General features: G+C 38.9%; 1 pseudogene; it reads right to left on the bottom strand.

Moving 5' to 3' along the window:
- Positions 1–7248: 7248 nt before the first annotated feature.
- The window catches only part of LOC124776186, a 70785-nt pseudogene continuing 56163 nt past the window's right edge, over positions 7249–21870 (bottom strand).

Genomic DNA, 21870 nt, shown 5'->3' with positions numbered 1-21870 from the left:
TCCATATTCATTTACAATCTAATTCTGGCCCCCATATGGTTTTGCTTTTCTCCAATAAGAAAAAAGAAATTGTCAGCAACTGTCTTTATCAGGTCTTAAAAGGAAACAAACAATAGAAAATCTAGGCTGGAATAATGACCATATTATAAAAAAGATACATTGCTATTCACAGTATACAGGAGATGTTAGGTCACAGACAAGCACAACAAAAAGACTACTAAACACGTAAGCTTTCGATCAGAAAGTCTTCTTCCAAAGTGGACAAAACACACACACACACACACACACACACACACACACACACACACACACACACGACCGTTGTTTCTCCCATGCTGCGCAGTTGCCACCAGTCTGGCCCTAGCAGCCAGAGACAGTGGTCATGTATGTGTGATCTGCATTTGCGCGCATGTGTGTGTGTGTGTGTGTGTGTGTGTGTGTGTATGTGTGTATGTGCATTACTTCTGCAAACCTTTCAGAAAGGACACGGTATGCACTTCATTCAGCAAGATGAGTAATAAACAATATTAGCAATACTGCATCAAACTTGTTCACTTTCATCTTTGGATTAAACATTCGATTTCAGAGAGTACAGAATTTGGCAGAATCAAATTTTGGGGATATGTGGAACTGGGACAATGGCATATTTTTCACTCATTCAACAAACTATGCACTGCTGATTGCTACTTTTATTGTGTCTGCTGCTGCAATGCATATATGAAACTGTAAGTGCAGCATCTATGATGGAATAAAATGGTATACAAATGAAACAAACTCTCGTTGAGAACATGTTCTATCATACACAGTCTATTATTTGGTTCTTGTTGATCATTATCAAAGAGAGCAGCAGTGTAAGTTTATGCTTTGAGCGGCTCCTGGCAGACCAGTATTACATTCAGATGCACCAGTGCAGGTTGACTGTATCATTTAGACCTTCACATTGACCATGAAACACAGAAATTGCATCGGGATTGAATACAAAATGTACAATGCTGACTTAAGTACAAGATGAATGATTCTTCTCGGAGTTTGTGCTTTGAGCGGCTCCTGGGAGACCAGTATGAGATTCCGATGCACCAGTGCAGGTTCACTGTATCCCTTGGACCTTCACATTGTCCATGAAATACACATATCGCATCGGGATTGAAAACAAAATGCACATTGCCAACTTAAGTACAAGAAGAGTGAATTTTCTAAGAGTTTGTGGTTTGAGCGGCTCCTCGGACACCAGTATTGGATTCCGATGCACCAGTGCACCATAAATGTATCCCTTTGACCTTCACATTGACCATGAAACACAGAAATTGCATCGGGATTGAATACAAAAGGGACAATGCCGACTTAAGTACAAGAAGAGTGAATTTTCTAAGAGTTTGTGGTTTGAGCGGCTCCTGGGAGACCAGTATTAGATTCCGATGCACCAGTGCAGGTTTACTGTATCCCTTGGACCTCCACATTGACCATGAAACACAGAAATCGCATTGGGATTGAATACTTATTGCACAATGCTCACTTAAGTACAAGAAGAGTGAATCTTCTAAGGGTTTTGTGGTTTGAGCGGCTCATGGGAGTCCAGTATTAGATTCCGATGCACCAGCGCTGGTTTACTGTGTCCCTTGGACCTTCACATTGACCATGAAGCACAGAATCTGCATCGGAATTGAATACAAAAAGCCCAATGCCGACTTAAGTACAAGAAAAGTGAATCTTCTAAGAGTTTGTACTTTGTACGGCTCCAGGGAGACCAGTATTAGATTCCGATTCACCAGTGCAAGTTTACTGTATCCCTTGGACCTTCACATTGAGCATGAAACACAGAAATTGCATCGGGATTGAATACAAAATGGACAATGCCGACTTAAGTACAAGAAGAGTGAATCTTCTAAGAGTTTGTGGTTTGAGCGGCTCCTGGGAGACCAGTATTAGATTCCGATGCACCAGTGCACGTTTACTGTATCCCTTGACTCTTCTCATTGTCCATGAAACACAGAAATTGCATCGGCATTGAATACAAAACTCACAATGCCAACTTAACCTCAAGAAGTGTCAATCTTCGGAGAGTTTGTGTTTAGAGCGTCTCCTCGGAGACCTGCATTAGATTCCGATGCACCAGTGCACGTTTACTGTATCCCTTTGACCTTCACATTGACCATGAAATACAGAAATTGCATCGGGATTGAATACAAAAGGGACAATGCCGACTTAAGTACTAGATGGTGAATTTTCAAAGAGTTTGTGGTTTGAGCGGCTCCTGGGAGACCAGTATTAGATTCCGATGCACCAGTGCAGGTTTACTGGATCCCTTGGACAATCACATTGACCATGAAACACAGAAATCGCATCGGGATTGAATACTTATTGCACAATGCTGACTTAAGTACAAGAAGAGTGAATCTTCTAAGGGTTTTGTGGTTTGAGCGGCTCATGGGAGACCAGTATTAGATTCCGATGAACCAGTGCAGGTTTACTGTATCCCTTGGACCTTCACATTGACCATGAAACACAGAAATCCCATCGGGATTGAATACAAAAGGCACAATGCCGACTTAAGTACAAGAAGAGTGAATCTTCTAAGAGTTTCTGGTTTAGGCGGCTCATGGGAGACCAGTATTAGATTCCGATGAACCAGTGCAGGTTTACTGTATCCCTTGGACATTCTCATTGACCATGAAACATAGAAATTGCATCGGGATTGAATACAAAATGCACAATACCGACTTAAGTACAAGAAGAGTGAATCTTCTAAGAGTTTATGTTTGAGCGGCTCCTGGGAGAACAGTATTAGATTCTGATGCACCAGTGCAGGTTGACTGTATCATTTGGACCTTCAGATTGACCATGAAACACAGAAATTGCATCAGGATTGAGTACAAAATGTACAATGCTGACTTAAGTACAAGATGAATGATTCTTCTCGGAGTTTGTGCTTTGAGCGGCTCCTGGGAGACCAGTATGAGATTCCGATGCACCAGTGCAGATTTACTGTATCCCTTGGACCTTCACATTGTCCATGAAACACACATATCGCATCGGGATTGAATACAAAATGCACAATGCCAACTTAAGTACAAGAAGAGTGAATTTTCTAAGACTTTGTGGTTTGAGCGGCTCCTGGGAGACCAGTATTAGATTCCGATGCACCAGTGCAGGTTTACTGTATCCCTTGGACCTCCACATTGACCATGAAACACAGAAATTGCATCGGGATTGAATACAAAAATGACAATGCCGACTTAAGTACAAGAAGAGTGAATTTTCTAAGAGTTTGTGGTTTGAGCGGCTCCTGGGAGACCAGTATTAGATTCCGATGCACCAGTGCAGGTTTACTGTATCCCTTGGACATTCACATTGACCATGAAACACAGAAATTGCATCGGGATTGAATACAAAACTCACAATGCCAACTTAACCTCAAGAAGTGTGAATCTTCGGAGAGTTTGTGTTTTGAGCGTCTCCTGGGAGACCTGTATTAGATTCCGATGCACCAGTGCAGGTTTACTGTATTCCTTGGACCTTCACATTGACCATGAAACACAGAAATTGCATTGGGATTGAATACTTATTGCACAATGCTGACTTAAGTACAAGAAGAGTGAATCTTCTAAGGGTTTTGTGGTTTGAGCGGCTCTTGGGAGTCCAGTATTAGATTCCGATGCACCAGCGCTGGTCTACTGTATCCCTTGGACCTTCACATTGACCATGAAGCACAGAATCTGCATCGGAATTGAATACAAAAAGCCCAATGCCGAATAAGTACAAGAAAAGTGAATCTTCTAAGAGTTTGTGGTTTGAGCGGCTCCTGGGAGACCAGTATTAGATTGCGATGCACTGGTGCACGTTGACTGTATCATTTGGACCTTCACATTGACTATGAAACACAGAGATTGCATCGGGATTGAATACAAAATGCACAATACCGACTTAAGTACAAGAAGAATGAATCTTCTAAGAGTTTATGCTTTGAGCGGCTCCTGGGAGACCAGTATTAGATTCCGATGCACAAGGGCAGGTTGACTGTATCATTTGGACCTTGACGATGACCATGAAACACAGATATTGCATCGGGATTGAATACAAAATGCACAATGCCAACTTAAGTACAAGAAGAGTGAATTTTGTAAGAGTTTGTGGTTTGAGCGGCTCCTGGGAGACCAGTATTAGATTCCGATGCACCAGTGCAGGTTTACTGTATCCCTTGGACCTTCACATTGACCATGAATCACAGAAATTGCATCGGGATTTTGTACAAAATGGAGAATGCCGACAAAAGTACAAGAAGAGTGAATTTTCTAAGAGTTTGTGGTTTGAGCGGCTCCTGGGAGGCCAGAATTAGATTCTGATGCACCAGTGCAGGTTTACTGTATCCCTTGGACCTTCACATTGACCATGAAACACAGAAATTGCATTGGGATTGAATACATATTGCACAATGCTGACTTAAGTAAAAGAAGAGTGAATCTTCTAAGGGTTCTGTGGTTTGAGCGGCTCCTGGGAGACCAGTATTAGATTCCGATGCACCAGTGCAGGTTGACTGTATCATTTGGACCTTCACATTGACCATGAAACACAGATATTGCATCGGGATTGAATACAAAAGGTACAATGCTGACTTAAGTACAAGAAGAATGATTCTTCTAGGAGTTTGTGCTTTGAGCGGCTCCTGGGAGACCAGTATTAGATTCCGATGCACCAGTGCAGGTTTACTGTATCTCTTGGACCTTCACATTGTCCATGAAACACAGAAATTGCATCGGGATTGAGTACAAAAGGGACAATGCAGACATAAGTACAAGAAGATTGAATTTTCTAAGAGTTTGTGGTTTGAGCGGCTCCTGGGAGACCAGTATTAGATTCCGATGCTCCAGTGCACGATAAATGTATCCCTTTGACCTTCACATTGACCATGAAACACAGAAATTGCATCGGTATTGAATACAAAAGGGGCAATGCCGCCTTAAGTACAAGAAGAGTGAATCTTCTAAGAATTTGTGCTTGCAGCGGCTCCTGGGAGACCAGTATTAGATTCCAATGCTCCAGTGCAGGTTTTCTGTATCCCTTGGACCTTCACATTGACCAGGAAACACAGAAATTGCATCGGGATTGAATACATAAGGGACAATGCCGACTTAAGTACAAGAAGAGTGAATCTTCTAAGAGTTTGTGCTTTGAGCGGCTCCTGGGAGCTAACTCGATACAATACACCCAGGAAGTGGAGAGCAACCCGCACTGGACACCTCAAAAGGCAGAACATTGGGAATTATTGTAGATGTAGCTAAATGGAATATCTGAAGGGAAGTAACAAAATAATGTGTTCTAGGATGGGACAAACCTGCCCAAGTCCTCTACAAAGGATACCAAGGGTCTAAATAATGTTTTGATAACATTTTGTATTTAAAAATATTTGTGTGTACAAATTGTTCTTGTTGATGTAAATTTGACAATTTAAGATATGGTCATGTTTAGGAACAATGTAAGAAATAGGTGTTATGTAAAAGCCAGTGTGCTTTTGTTTGAAACGAAAATAGCTGTGGGGAGTGCAAAAGGTGCGAAAGGCGAATTGGCATGCTACCTTGAGCAAGTGCGGGAAGTAAGTCACACAGTCTGTAGGCAGCAGTGATTGAGGTAACTCCTTTGTGGAGCAGAAGCTTTGCCTGCAAATTTTCATAAAAATGCCTCGGTTGAAGACTGCAAACAGCTTACAGCATAGCTGCGAGTTGTTGAGCTACTGTATGTAAAACTGAATGAAGCCAAGAAGAGAAATTGAGCCCATACAGCAAGAAACTTGCAGGCCGTAGTGTGGGTAGTGTAGCCGTCATAACTGTTCGCCACACCCAAGCCTACAGCCACCAGATAAGATTTTTTTCTATTTTTACCTTTGTACAGCATGAACCATTAATTTAAACTGTGTTTTAATAATCATTCTTGAACTTTACGGAAACTGGCTCACCCTGTCATTTCATCCTAATCATACATCTGTATAGGGTTCCTTCCTGGTGTTTGATTAATCCGAGTGTCCTGTTTTACAGACTTATGAAGTGCCAAGTTAATATAAAGAGGCACCATTTAAATTGCTTTAGTGTAAATAATAAAAATGTTTTCTTAACTATTGCAAAGTGTTATCATTTGCTTACATAAAATTCAATCAGAGTGAAGTGCCAAGTTAAAATAAAGAGGCACCATTTATATTGCTTTAGCATAAATAATAAAAATGTTTTCTTAACTATACCAAAGTGTTATAGTTTGCTAACATAAAATTCAATCAGAGTGCAGCCAAGTTACTAGAACCTGTTAGATGGCTATACAGAATTAATTCAAAGAATAATAGCTTTTGAAAGTAAGTTCCACCAAGAAAGAGGTTTTCTTTAAGTGAAATGTTCAGTTAAAAAGTGTGTGCTTTAGTGTCTAAGTATTTAAATTTCTTGATTATGGAAAGTGCTTTTCTAAAGGTTGTCCCCCCCACCCCGGCTAATTTTTTTTACCTTCCTTGAAGTTATCTACTGGGCTTTTTCTTTTTTAAAAACATAATATATAAAGATGTAGCCCAAAATTGTTTAAGTGGGGTAATTTACTTGAAGAGCCAAACTAAACAGTAGCAAGAAAGTAGGCAAAATTCACATTTCTGCTTCTCCAATACTTCACTATTTCATTGCCAGGATAGGTTGGTGACCATTAAGTACATGTTTTAAACCACTAAATGAACTTGGAAATGAGTTGTCCTAGCTTCAGTATATTATTATTCATACTGTGTTTCTATCTAGCCACTGGGTAAGATCTTAGGAAAAGAAGTGAATAGTCCAATTTACTTATCCATTAGACGCAACACACGGTAAATCCAGTAAGAAGGATAACTCTATTGATTATCTTTTCCTATAAACAGGACTATCCTTCCATAGTGTATTTTATTTGGAAACTAAACTAAATTTTAGTAAGAGGGTTATACGTGGCATCATAGAGACAGGGTTTCTGTTATTTACGTAAAAGCATACTAATATCATAATGTTGGTGTTATAAGGTCCTATTAATGTGTGGTCATGACATTTGTTAAATGTCTCACCACATTCCTATTGAAACTATTTACTCTTCTTGTAAATAACACCTATGACAATTTTATACAAATGTCCACTAAGACTTTGCTCGTCAACTTTCATTTAGGTAACAGCGATCTTTTAGATGTATTTAAATCAGTACTGTTAAGAAATACTGACTAGCTTTATTTTCAAGAATCTCAAGTTTAAGTTATACATACTGTTATCCTCCAATAAGAATCATTGGCCGATTCTTCATCTTTGACAGGTTCATCATGCCTGCAATGCAAAACATTATCTTTTGTATTAACAGATCAAATCCAACTTTTTAAATTTAATAAATGCTTATACAAACATAAAGTTTCTTCAAAAAATGTATTTCTGACAACTTCCTGTCACAGATAATTTTCACTGAATGTTGCAACCCAGTTATATTGCTGATGAGAAGCAAATGTTGATCTTTTCCCTCTCTTCCTTCACCATCTCCTGTTTTGTTCACCTTGACATATTTCTGCCAAAAAGACTACCCCAATGGATCCACTGCTTATATATAACACACAGTAAATTCAGTGCAAATATTTCCTTAACACAGGATGTGCATTGACGAGCTTGAATTAATCAGAAAAATATAAACAGATACTAACCATTCCACAGCTCTTACAAAATACTTGCATTAAGTAATCATCAAAGCTACTTTTTGTACAGCAAGAGGACTAACAGTCAAAATGGTGCTACATGCTACAGGCAGTGCAATACAATTTATTTTACTCATTGCTACAGCAATAAATGTACTTATAAAAATATTCAGACTTAGACTATAATCAAATACAGAGAGAGAAAATATTCTAACTAAAGAGATATAGCAGCCATAGGCAGAAACAAATAAAAAAACTGATACTAATCTTAGCTTTGAGGACCAAAAGTTTATTCATCTGGAAAATGTAAAAAGAGAAATGAGACTGTTCAAGAATTAAGGACAAAAATTCAGGATCTTGAGTCAAGGAAGATGTATGGTTAAATGAATGAAAAAACTAGACTGGACATGATGAAATTCATTTGCGAAATAGCAGCAGATGATGTAATTTTAAATGCTGAGAAATAAGATCTCTTCAAGAGGAGCCACCAAAAGGTCAAATAAGTGAAGAACAAGCTGAAAATATCGGTAAATGGGCTAAAATGGCGGCAAATAGATAAAGGTAACAGAAAGAAAGTGCTGAAGAACAGGCAACCAAACAACAACAACAACAACAACAACAATAATAACAGCACATTGTAGCAATATATAATAGCAGTCCCACAACATCTGGAGGAAGATTTTCCACTAACAGAGCAATAAATTCATGAAGCCATCAAATCATTCCAAAACTTCAAAGCAACAAATGAAGACTCTACTGCAGCAAAATTATTGACATAGTCAGAACACACAAATGATCTACAACTGCTGTTTGAGAACATTTGGAAAGCTGAAGAGATTATGGAAAGCATTAATCCACAGCTATGAAAAAAAGGGGACACACAAAATGTCAACATTTGCAGAGATGCCTCACTTCTGCCAGTGGTATACAAAATATTATCAAAAATTCTCTGGACAGAGTTGTAGAAACTTTAGACAAATAACTGGGAGAATCTCAAGGAGCTCTAGAAAGGGAAGACCCTGCACAGAACAGATGTTTATTAGAAAATCGATAATTCTCCACATACTGTTAATCACCAAACCTATAATAGTATCACGTATTGGTTTCAAGAAAACATTTGATTTGATAGGCAAAGAAATTATAGGTAAAATCATCAAAGAATTTTGTGTTAAAGCAAACATAATCCTCAAAACACTAGCAAATAGGATGACTGAAGCTAAATTTATGGGAGAAGTATCTCAACCATTTGAAATAAAAACTGGTGTTAGACAAGGGGACAAGGAGACCTTTACTGTAACACTGCATTCTAGAAAGAATAGAAAATATCTGGAATTTGGAGAAAAAAAAATCACAAAATTGAACCAATAATTTTAGGACGAAAAACAAATGGAATTAAGGTAAACTGCCTGGCTTCTGCAGATGATTCTGATATACTTTCAAAAAATCTGACAGACAGTTATTGAAAGAAATCTTTTGGAAGAAGTAGCAAAGAGAGCTGGTCCCAAAATTTCAGCCAAAAAACCAACATTGATGACAATTTCAAACAATGCATCAACATTCTTAGAAAAACAAAAATGTAAAATAGCATTAGTAAGTAAATTTAAATATATTGGACAAACTGTACAACAAAATGGACTAGAAGAATTAACAGTAGATGCAAGAGTCAGCAAACTGGAGAGAGCAAATCGTTTGACAAAGGATATTTACAACAAGAAATGTACAACTAAAAAAACAAAACTAAAACACTATCCCACAGTGGTATGACCAGGATGTTTATATGGATGTGGATGCCTAATGATGAACTATAAGCTGGACAGAACAGAGGTTCCTCAAAGGAGCATTATTAGAACATAATGGTTGCAATACAAGCTACAGATGGCTGGAAAATGAGAAGTAATGAGGAGATCTACAAAAATTTTGAGAAAATATCAGAAGTAATGGCTAACAGAAGATCAATCTTTTTTTAGAGACCTCTACTGAATGAGTAGTTCTGGAAGAAGGAATCAATGACAGCATGGATTACAGAAATAAGAAAGAAACAACATCAAACAATCAGAAATAATAGAAAGAAACCTTTTTACAGATAAAATACTGAATTTAAAAGGATCATCACCTCTCCAAGATCAAAATTAATTTCATCCCTCTCAATAAGTCCGTGAAAACCGGAAATAAAATTCATAAATATGATATTGCGAAGCTCAAAATCAATCAAAACATATTGGAACAATGCCACCAGTAAGTGACAGTTGAATCCCATAAATGGGCAGACATTGCCTCCATGATCCAACAAGCAGCTAATACTACAATCCTGACAGCTAAAAAGAGGAATCATACATGGTGGAATGAGGTTTGTGGTGAGGTGGTGGCCCAAACAGCAAGTGCATGGAAAAAGTGGAACTCTACCAGGAGACCTGATGATTTTGATGTATTCCATGAAGTTCGAAAATATGCAGCCAGAACTCTACGAAGGGCTAAGCAATTGCAGAGAAACAGCAGTTAGAACAGATCGATCAGCGTTTCCAGATAAACAATGTCAGAGACTTCTATCAGACGTTCAAATCGAATTTGAAAGGATACCAAGCCCCTAGTTTTTGTTTTAGAGACGAAAATGGAAAGCTCAGTGTTGTGTACATAGTTCCGCGTATTCAGCGCGTACACAAATTTCCCACTAGAGTGCGCCCCGCTAAGCACAACAGCGTAGGCGCAGCGCTCGTCCATCTCCGCACTACGAGATGGCGCTGCCATAGAGACGGACCAAATTCTGCTTCCACTAATCCACGTATTAATATGTAACGCAGCCAATGAGATTGCTGCAAACATAGAACACTTTCTCCTCGCGCATCACACTCGCACAGTGATACATGAACGTGCGAGGTATTATAACAAGTGTTAAGACCTTCGATCAGTCAGTCTGCATTTGTCTGCACCAGTCTGTACCAGTCTGCATTAGTCTGTACCAGTCTGCATTAGTCTGTACCAGTCTGTACGAGTTCTACAATTGTCTGTACCAGTCCATAGTCAAGATTCAGTCTGCGCCTAATAAGATTACCATTTTCCTGTACATAGCCATGAAGATAAATGTATAGGCACTTTTGTCAAGTATCCGAGATATATGTGAGAATAAGATTAATGTACCAATACCAAAGGAACTTCAGATTGTCAATTGTAAATAGCATCCAGAATCAAGTTAAGTAATTTTTATATTTGTTATTATTTTAATAAATGTATGTGAAAATTAATCAAGTTCTGTTTAAAGTTGGTCACCGTCAATCTGCTACTCTAAGCGTGCAAGTGGCATTTCTATCGTCTGACCTAATGGCAGAAGATAAACACGCCATGATAAGACCACGAGACATATTGCTGACACTCGCTTACTTCGTTAGAGCAACAAGTCAAATAATCTGATGGTGTGTGTACTGAAGGTCTTACAGTACGCACACCACACTCGGCCTGACCAACAAAGAAAACTGCAAGATAATGTCTCGTTACTTTGAAAACCTACTTAATTGTGATGAACCGAAAGAAAGATTCCCTGTATGTGCCCCAATCCACAAACTACCCCTCATCTCCATCTAGTAAAGAGGAGACCAAAGATATCATCAACAACTTTAAGAATAATAAGGCAGCTGGAGAGGATTCAATAGTGGTGGAACTACTGAAGCTGGCAAATAATGAAACTCTAGATATACTAGTCCAACTTTTTGAGGAGATCTGGAGAGCTAGGACGATACCAACTGAATGGCAGTCAGCTTTAATCCATCGTCTACACAAAAAAGGTGATAAATAGAATGTCAATAACTATAGGGGTACCTCATTAGTATCTATTCCATATAAGATTCTCTCCAAAGTGATACAGAATAGAATAGAAGATCATTGTAACCAACTGACTGGGGACTATCAAGCTGGTTTCCGAAAGGGCGATTCTTGCGCAGAACAGATCTTTAACCTGAAGAACATCAGCAGGTACAAAAAAAATTGGAAGAAATAACTATGTGGTCTTGTTTGTTGATTTATAGAAAGTATATGACTCCATCGACTGACAGGCATTAATGAATATTTTGGAAAAGTTTGAGGTGGATAATACATCAAGAAAGCTGATCAAACAAACTCTTGCTAACACAGTGCCAAAAATTAAATTTATGGGTGAGGTATCTGAACCCTTTACAATCAGAACAGACATAAGACGAGGAGATGGACTATCCCTCTCCTTTTCAATTGTGTCTTGGAAAAGGTCATTCGAGAGTGGAGAAAGTTATTAGCCCAAGAAGAAACAAATGAAGAGTGGTTCAGACTTGGTCCTAAGAACAAAGGGGTGTGCATTGACTGCTTAGATTTTGCGGCTGACCTGGCCATTTTTGCTAACAACATAGAGTCAGCAGTCAACAAGATAAATAGGCTGTCAGAAATTGCTGAAAAAAGTTAGACTCCAGATCTCTATTCAAAAGACAAAATATATGACGAACATCTGTGACGGACCTGAATGGATGATAACCAACCTGGGAAAAAATCGGATGAGTTAAGAATTTCAGGTATCTCGGTGAAGTCATCCACCAGGAGAATGGATTAAAAGAAGAAGCAACTGTCGGGATGAGGAAGTTAGACCAAGCATACCAACTGACAAAGAATACTTATAACAAAAAGTCTATGAGTATATGGGCCAAGTTCCAACATTATAATACAGTTGTAAAACCTGAGGGCTTATAAGCATCCAAAACTTTGACCACGAATAGACAAGGTCAAGCTGAGCGGCTGGAAAAGCGTGAGTGTAGGATATTAAGGAAAATCCTAAGGTAATAGATGGGTCGATGGACAATGGCGAATGAGAGCAATGAGGACTCGTGCAGCAAGACAGAACCTATCACAGCATCCATTACGAAGAAATGATTGTTATTTTATGGTCATCTCATGAAAATGACGGTGATCGACTAACAAAAAGAATATGGAGTTTCATCCTATCTAAGAAAACGAGGCCGAGATGGTTCAAAGAATGTGAAAAAGATCTTAACCAGATTGGTATCTCAGAGAGAAATTCCTGAAAGGAACAAATTTAGAAGATTGGTGACCAACTACCAAGGTTTTAACATGGCATCAACATCCGAAAGACAGTGAGGACCATTATCTGAAGGGCATAAAAAGGCACTTCTTGGAGGGGCTCAGAAGATACTGGCAGGAAGTCAAAGCTGGAGCAAGAACAAGACCTGGACACTAGAGTGAAGTCGGTTGTTACCACGCAGTCCGTAAAGACTCACCTCGATAAAAAAAATAAATAAATAAAAATAAAAGGCTTTCGATGCAGAAGAAATAGGGGATTGAGAACAACACGAATAGAATAAAGGGGGAAAAACATGAGGAGGAGATGGACGAGTACTGGAAAAACAGGAGACGACAAGGGAAGAAGAAGAAGTGAAGTTATTACATGACGAGAGATGGTGATTGGATTTGATTTGATTCAGTTTTCGTTACATACACCGAAAAAATGAGATGGTGTGGAACATGTCAGAATGTATAACACAAAACATTTTAATATAATGAATACTACCCTGATCATTTGTCACGAGATTGTCAAAATAGGTGAATACAGTACAGTAAACTGGAAAAGCTAATATTTACAGAATTAATACACTGTCAGAATGAAACATTGTTATGCACTATTAATAAATTTATCATACACAAAATACCTAATATTGTCTGTTGCAACCAAGTGCTGTCAAAACTTAAATCTAACATATTTTTACTTAAGCTGGCCTAACAGTCTCTGTTAGGTTAGTCATCTATAGAGTAGAAGGCATTGCCTATCAAAAAGTCATTCAAACTCTGTTTAAACTGTGCTTTATCTGAAACCAAGTTTTTAATGGTTGCTGGTAATTTATTGAAAATGTGTGTTCCTGAATATTGGACCCCCTTTTGGACCAACATAAGTGATTTTAGGTCTTTATGTAGATTGTTCTTATTCCTAGTATTGATAATATGTATTGAGCTATTTGTTGGAAATATAGATATATAACTTGCAACAAATTTCATTAAGGAGTAAGTATACTGAGAAGCAATGGTTGGAATTCAAAGTTCCTCGAATAGGTTCTACACGATGTTCTTCAAAGACTGGTCCCAGATACTCCATTGCACCATTCACCGAACCTGATAACCCCGAGCCGTCAGTAACAAAAATTAAGTCTTGCTCAAGAGATTTACAACACTACATGCACTTGTTACCAAAGTCTCATTTACTTTTAGAGCTATCTGTGCCACTTCCTTTTTGGCCCCACTTCTCTCTGTCTTCACTATATCCCATACAGTTCTTATTTTGTTGCCCGATACAATTATCTTTTTCTCTTAATAAAGCTACTTCGATTTCTGGATTACTTGATTCAACATTTTGCAGTATTCTTTGTAATGCATTACAATGCTAATATCAGAAATGTTCCTAGATAGTAGATACAGTCTCCTTTTTGCCCCACATGATATCTTTATTCCTTGTGTAATCCATGGTTTATCTTTTGACTTCTGTGTGATTTGAGTTACCTTTAGGGGAAAACAATTTTCAAAAGAGGAGGTAACTTTATTAATAAATGCTTTCTATTTTCCATTTGAGTCATGTAAACATCTCTCCAGTTCATGTCTTTGAGCAATTTCCTGAATTCCTCAATTATCCTCCTGTACTCAGATTTAATATTTTTTTATCCTGACAAGTTTCAACATTTAACACAAGATGCTGCACGTCGTGATCAGATAGTCCATTTACTATTGGTTTTGTGATATGACTTTTTTCCCCTAGATTTGTTCATAAAGATATTATCAATAGCAGTCTCAGAGCATTTACATATCCTAGCTGCAAAGTTCACGATAGGAACTAAATTGAATGATAGTGTTAAAAACACCAGCAACCACTATTTCCTCTTCTTCTTTTTTTTTTACAGAAGCCATTCCTTTCGGTTTGTGAAATGAAGCACTGCCTAGTTCCAAAACACAGGACTACTATGACAAGGTGAAATGTTCTCAGAGTGCTACATGTATGATAGTAAATGTAATCAGCACTATAGTTGTTTTCTGAGTAGTTATGCTGTGTGTGTTTCATTCAATCAGATGAAATGGAATAAAATCATCAATTTATTTATTTGGGCTCTTTATCACCAAGATACATTCAATGTTGGTTGAGGTTTATCTTTTGAATTCACTCCAGTGTAGATTGTCAAAATTTTATCAGTTGTCAAAGTACTTGTAACACAGTTTCCGAATTTACTGCCATCCAGGAAAGTCTCGCACTCAAATTATTCTCAGCGACTGAGAGCTGGCTGAAACCCAGAGTAGAAAGCTCTGACATATTTAGTGATTAATGGAATATATATCGGAAAGGCAGGTTAGACACTGTAGGAGAGGGAGTGTCCATTGTCTCTATTGAGGTCAAAGCTGATTGTGACAGTGAAGTATAACAAGTCGATGTGAAATCACGTTAATTAATGGATGTTTTAATCAGCCACCCGGTTCTGCTATGACAGTTTTGGAGCCATTCAAAGAAAGTCTACAGACAGTAGCACGTAAATACTTAGATCATGCAATACTAGTTGCAGGTGAATTTAGCCTACTGAGTATAGATGGTAGCCTATGGCTTCATTGCAGGGGGTGCAGTCAATCTTGTGAAGCACTTTTGAATGTGGTTTTCGAAAATTGTCTTGAGCACCTAGTTTGGCACGCCACATGCAATGGAAATATCTTAGACCTTGTAATTACAAACAGGCCAGATATCATCAATGACTTCAGCATAGAGATGGGGATTAATAATCATGATAACATCATAACAACTAAGGTTACAAAAATTAATAAATCAGTCAAGAAGGCTAGGAAAATGTTCATGCCAGAAAGAGCAGATAAGCAGATGTTAGCATCTCACTTAGACAGAACTGACATCACTTATTTCCATTAAGATGGACGTAGAGAGATTATGGTCAAAGCTTAAACAGATCGTGAATTGCACTCTCAACAAGTCTGTACCTAGTAAACGAATTAAGGATACAAAAGAGCCACTGTGGTTTAACAATGAAATTCGGAAAATACTGAGGAAGGAAAAGCTACTGCACTCTTGGTTCAAAAGAGAATGCCAAATGGCAACAAGGAAAGGTTACTACCACTGTCATACCTCAGCAAAAGATCTGGCTGAGCAGCAGGGGAAATTATTGTCCTATGTAAAATTACTAAGTGAGTCAAAGGTTTCCATCAAGTCACTTGACCAGTCTGGTGTGGCAGTAGGAGATAAATGTTTTAAATTTTGCATTTAAGAAATCATTCATGCAAGAGAATCATATAAACATACCGTCATTTGACAATAGCACAAAGACACCTAACAACAATCACCACAAGAGGCCAGCGCTAGCACAAGTTGTTCACATGATATTCGTTGGACTGTTACCTGTAAACACGTACCATGTCAGTGCTCTTGGAAGAGAGCTGTGGCAGTGACACGGCTCTGTTGTTGTTCCTGTGTAGTGATCTGCAAAGATGGGGGGGGGGGGGGGGGTCGGGTCGAGATTCAAGCAGTGATTAAGTACTTCATAAAGAAAGGTATGAAAGCGAACGACATTCATGCCGATTTCCAGAATACACCAGGGGACTCTGCTCCTTTGTCTTCAACTGTTGCCAAGTGGATAAATCAATTTAAATTTGGTCAGGAGAGCTTAGATGATGATCATCCATGAATAGGTCAGCCAAGATGTGTCACTACTCTAGAAATCATTGCAAAAGTGCGCATAATGATCAAGGAGGATCACCAATTTAGAGTGCATTAAATTGCTCTCGCTTGCCAGATGTCATCTGAAAGGTACTCACAAGATGGGTGCCGCGACTCTTTACGCTGGGTCATAAACGCATAAGAATGGACGTATCACAACAATGTTTGGCCTGTTTTAGGAGAAACAAACAAGATCTTTTGTGCTGGTTTGTGACCACGAGGAAACTTTGGTTTACTACTATACCCCAGAGACAAAGCAACAATCAAAGCAGTGGAAACATGCTGAATCTCCTCCGCCAAACTCCTTCAGCGGGGAAGGACATGGCGTCAGTGTTCTGGGATGCACCACCAAATTCCTTCAGCGGGGAAGATCATGGCATCAGTGTTCTGGGATGAGAAGGGGATTCTGTTTGTACATTATCTCCCCACTGGGCAAACAATTACTGGAGAGTACTATGCTAACCTTCTGGACAAATTGCAACAAAAGATATGCAAAAAAGGCCAGGTTTAATAAGGAAGAACGTCATCTAGCATCAAGCCAATGCACGCTCGCACGCATGTGCCATCACCATGGTAAAATTACACAAACTAAGGTATGAATTGTTGCCACACGTGCCTCTTCCCTAAACTGAAAATTTTTCTTTGTGGATGAAGATTCACTTGAATGAAGAATTGATAGCCTGAGTTGACAACTATTTTGCAGGCCTGGAGGAAAATCATTGTCGAGATGGGATCAAGGTATTGGAACACTGTTGGACCAAGTGAATTAATCTACAAGCAGGGCACATTGAAAAACAACAAAGTTTCAGTGACTAAGTACTTTTTTTCTATTCTGTTTCAAGAACTTTTCAAACCACCCTCGTAAGCATCCCTGACACCTGAAATAATTAAAAACAAATAAGTCGCCAGTTGCAGATGGAATCTCAATTTGGTTTTACGAAGAGTGCTATATGGCACTGGACCCTTACTTAGCTTGTATTTATTGTGAATCTCTCACCCAGCAGAAAGACCTAAGCAACTGGGGACAAAATACAGAGGCGTCTCCTGTATATACGAAGGGCGAAAGAACAGACCTGTGAAATTACAGACCAATACCTGTAACATCAGTTTGCTGCAGAATTCTTGAACATATTCTGGGTTTGAATCTAATCAGTTTCATAGAGACCAATAAGTTTATGTCCACAAATCAGTACAAAGCATCGCTCATGGGCAACTCAGCATGCCCTTTTGTCATACGACGTCTGTTCAAAAAATTCCAGAACTTTGTCCACAAAATTTTCTATGCTTCTCTTTTAGTTACTATGGATTGTCTCCTTCGAAATACTCTCCTCCAGAATTGATACACTGCTCCCAATATCATTTCCACTTCCAGGAGCAGTCTTGACACACCTCTTGCTGGGTCACATAAAGTGCCGTCTGCGAATTTTCTTCTATCTCATCTACCATTGGAAACTTCATCCTTTTCAACTTTGGAAATAAAAAGAAGTCTGCAGGGGTCATACTATTCTCGCAAGGAACATCTCATTCTCATTCTCATTTGTGAGATCCAAAAAGTTTTTTTGGTCTTGACTCATGAGCCGTGGAATGAACTTGGCGGCAACACAATGCATTCCAAGATGCTGTGTCATTTCATAACATGATCCAATTGAAATGTTACATTCTTCTACAATCTCTCGGACAGTGAATCTTCGACCGGCACACACAATTTCGTTGACGTTCCTGACACAAGCATCATCAGGGGACATCTAAGAGCGTCCTGAACAAGGATCATTTTTGACTTTTGTAAAGCCATTTTTAAAACGTGTGAATAATATGTAACACCGAGTATGGCTTAAGCACTCATCGCTATAGGCTCCCTGCATCATTGTGATGGCAAAGTTAGAGGAGCAATGCATCTGCATTAAATTTTGCGTGAAACTCAAGAAAACCTTTACAGAGACTGTAAAGGTTTTCTTGAGTTTCACGCAAAATTTAATGCAGATGCATTGCTCCTCTAACTTTGCCATCACAAAATTCACAAACCCAGATTCCATATTTCTTGATTTCCGAGAAGCATTTGACATAGTGCCTCACTGCAGACTTATAACAAAGGTACAAGCAAATGGAATAGGTTCCCAGACATGTGAGTGGCTCAAAGACTTCTGAAGTAATAGAACCCACTACATTTTCCCGACGGTGAGTGTCCATCAGTGACTAGGGTATCATTAGGATCGTTCCAGGGATGTGTGATAGGAACGCTATTACTCATATTTTCTATGTGCATAACTGATCTGATGGACAAAGTGGACAGTAATCTGTGGTTGTTTGCTGATGATGTTGTGGTGTATGGAAGGTGTCATCGTTGAGTGATTTAGGAGGATAAAAGATGACTTGGACAAAGTTCCCAGTTGGTGTGATAAATGACAGCTAACCCTAAATGTAGAAAAATATAAGTTACTGCAGATGAGTTGGAAAAACAAATCCATAATGCCAGAATCCAGCATTAGTAGTGTCACGAATGAAGAAGTCACATTGTTTCAATATCTGGACATAACATTGCGATGTGATATGAAATGGAACAAACTTGTGAGGGTCATGGTAGGGAAGGTGAATAATCATCTTTCGTTTGTTGCGTGGATTTTAATACAGTGTGGCTCAGCTGTGATGGACATCACATATAGGATGCTAGTGTGATCTCTTCTTGAGTTCAGTTTGAGTGTCTGGGATCCACAAGGGGTCGAATTAAAGCAGACATTGAGGTAATTCAGAGGCAGGATACTAGATTTGTTAACAGTAGGTTGAAACAACAACATACAAGTATTATGGAGATGTTTCTGGAACTCAAATGGGAATCCCTGGAGGGATTTTGAGGAACACTGTGCTGACTGCAGAACAATTCTGCTTGCACCAACATACATTATGCATAAGGACCACGAAGATAATAGACGACAAATTAGGACTCATAGAGAGGCATATAGACATTCACTTTTTCCTCACTTGATTGGCAGATGGAACGGGAAAGGAACTGACTACAGTCGAATTAAAATTACTTGATAGTTGGCACTTCAAACGCCAATAAGAGTAGTCAGCGTCACACTTGAACTGTCTGCTGTTGCCAAACTCCACCAAAATTGGCCAGTCACTTCCAATTCCTGGTTCAGCATTCTTTCTTGATGTATTTGTATCCCGAATTATGAGCCCGACACTTTTATTATGTATTTCATGACACGCGATAACTACACCAAAAACAACACACATTAACAATGCTAATGAAAGACACACATTTCATTCATAGCACTAACCAAACACTACCAAATAACTCAGCACAAGGTGTAATTCAGTATCATACATATAGTTATCATATTCACAGAGATCATCTTACATTAGATAAGCTTTTCACTACACTGCGTGAAACTGAAATTTTTAAGGTTGCAATTCATAGTTGCAACTGGGTCACTACATTCACATATATAAATACTTCATGCAGTGCTGTGGCATAGCACAATGGTTGGCAGATTAATCTAATGTGTAGCATGTCGTAGGTTTGAATCTCATCAATGCAGCAAAATTTTTATTTCTAAATCTAACCAAAAGAGTGTGATTATTATTTTCATTCAATTAATTGCTTTAAATTTTTTTTTTTTTTTATTTTTAATAATTTGCTGCATCATTTTTCATCATTGTTTTGACTGTTCTATTTGGTCTTATTTTTCTTCCTGTCATTATTTCTTCATTTGGAATCTGTCTCAGTCATCTATAATCCACAACCAAGTGCCCACATGGACTGTTCGCTGGTTTCTAACATGGCAGCATGTGCAACGAGTGTAAGGATAGTTACAGGTAACAAATGACACGGAGAAATTTCAATTTGCTTTCAGCCCTGAAATTGAGTTTTTGTTGTCTTGAGTTTACCCTTAAGGGTTAGCTTTAATCGCCATGAACAAAGCGATCATGATATTAGTACTGCTGCAGACTGTTGACCACAATTTTCTCGGCTGGGTTAGGACACAAGTTTACAGTCAGGGATACAAAACGGGTCGTCTTCCCCAGTTCAGTCACTGGTCACTTTAAATCAATAGTCGACAGAGTATCCAACATTTCTGACATACCTTGCACCAGCCACTAGAAAAATTGCTCTGTGTTAAACATTTAACATAATTTGTGAAGTGAGCCGCTTGTTTGTTGTCACCTGTAACCAAACGGTAGCTGGTAGCCAATGTGGCAACATTGTTGCAGCAAGTGATTGATGTCAACTATCAAGTAATTTTATTCAGACTATTGTAGTGAGACAGGGTACCTTCTGCCATGCACCATATGGTGGCTAGTGGAGTATGTATGTAGATGTGGAATCAGTCTTTCCTTCTCATCCCATCTGGAAAGTCACCCTTGATCTGCAGTTCTGGGTAACTTTCTCAAAATCTACCCTTTTTCCTATACCTATCCTTCACCCCTCTTCCTTCCACTTCAACCCTTCTGCCTGAAGAATGAGCTACTGGCTCTGAAAGCTTGCTTAATTATAATCTTCTTTTATGTGTGTGTTCTGCCACCACTTAGCAAGTAGATTGATTATCTATCCAATTCAATTATCATGTAATCAAAAGCTGCATTTAATACACCAAGTCTCTTTTACCAATCATTTTTAATATGTCCTACAGAATGTACTGTCTATCCTGTCCTTTTTTGAGATTACTGTTTTGTTGTACTTATCTACAGGCATCATCTTACTTATTAGGAGTCAGTTCCTTCATGTTGTTGTTGTTGTGGTCTTCAGTCCTGAGACTGGTTTGATACAGCTCTCCATGCTACTCTATCCTGTGCAAGCTTCTTCATCTCCCAGTACCTACTGCAACCTACATACTTCTGAATCTGCTTAGTGTATTCATCTCTTGGTCTCCCTCTACGATTTGTACCCTCCACGCTGCCCTCCAATGCTAAATTTGTGATCCCTTGATGCCTCAAAACATGTCCTACCAACCGATCTCTTCTTCTAGTCAAGTTGTAGAGCTGCATGTCCTCGGGAAAAATTACGGCTGTAGTTTCCCCTTGCTTTCAGCCGTTCGCAGTACCAGCACAGCAAGGCGTTTTGGTTAATGATACAAGGCCAGATCAGTCAATCATCCAGACTGTTGCCCCTGCAACTACTGAAAAGGCTGCTGCCCCTCTTCAGGAACCACATGTTTGTCTGGCCTCTCAACAGATACCCCTCTGTTGTGGTTGCACCTACAGTACGGCCATCTGTATCGCTGAGGCACGCAAGCCTCCCCACCAACGGTAAGGTCCATGGTTCATGGGGGGAGTTCCTTCATAGTCAACAGTTAAGGAATGGGTGGCTGAATTCATATGTGGCATATGTCTCTGTAAGATGACTCATGAACAACTTCCTAGAATTACAATCAAATATGAAAATGCTGAGAAAGAACACAGTGTGATATTGCAAGATCAGTAATTAAAAAGATGTGCAAAACAGTTGATGCCGTGGCCGTACCAGAAAGTGAGTGGCATGTCTGTTGAA

This window comes from Schistocerca piceifrons, chromosome 2 (assembly GCF_021461385.2).
Source record: "Schistocerca piceifrons isolate TAMUIC-IGC-003096 chromosome 2, iqSchPice1.1, whole genome shotgun sequence".
NCBI lineage: Eukaryota > Metazoa > Arthropoda > Insecta > Orthoptera > Acrididae > Schistocerca > Schistocerca piceifrons.
This window is presented reverse-complemented; position numbering and strand designations above follow the sequence as displayed.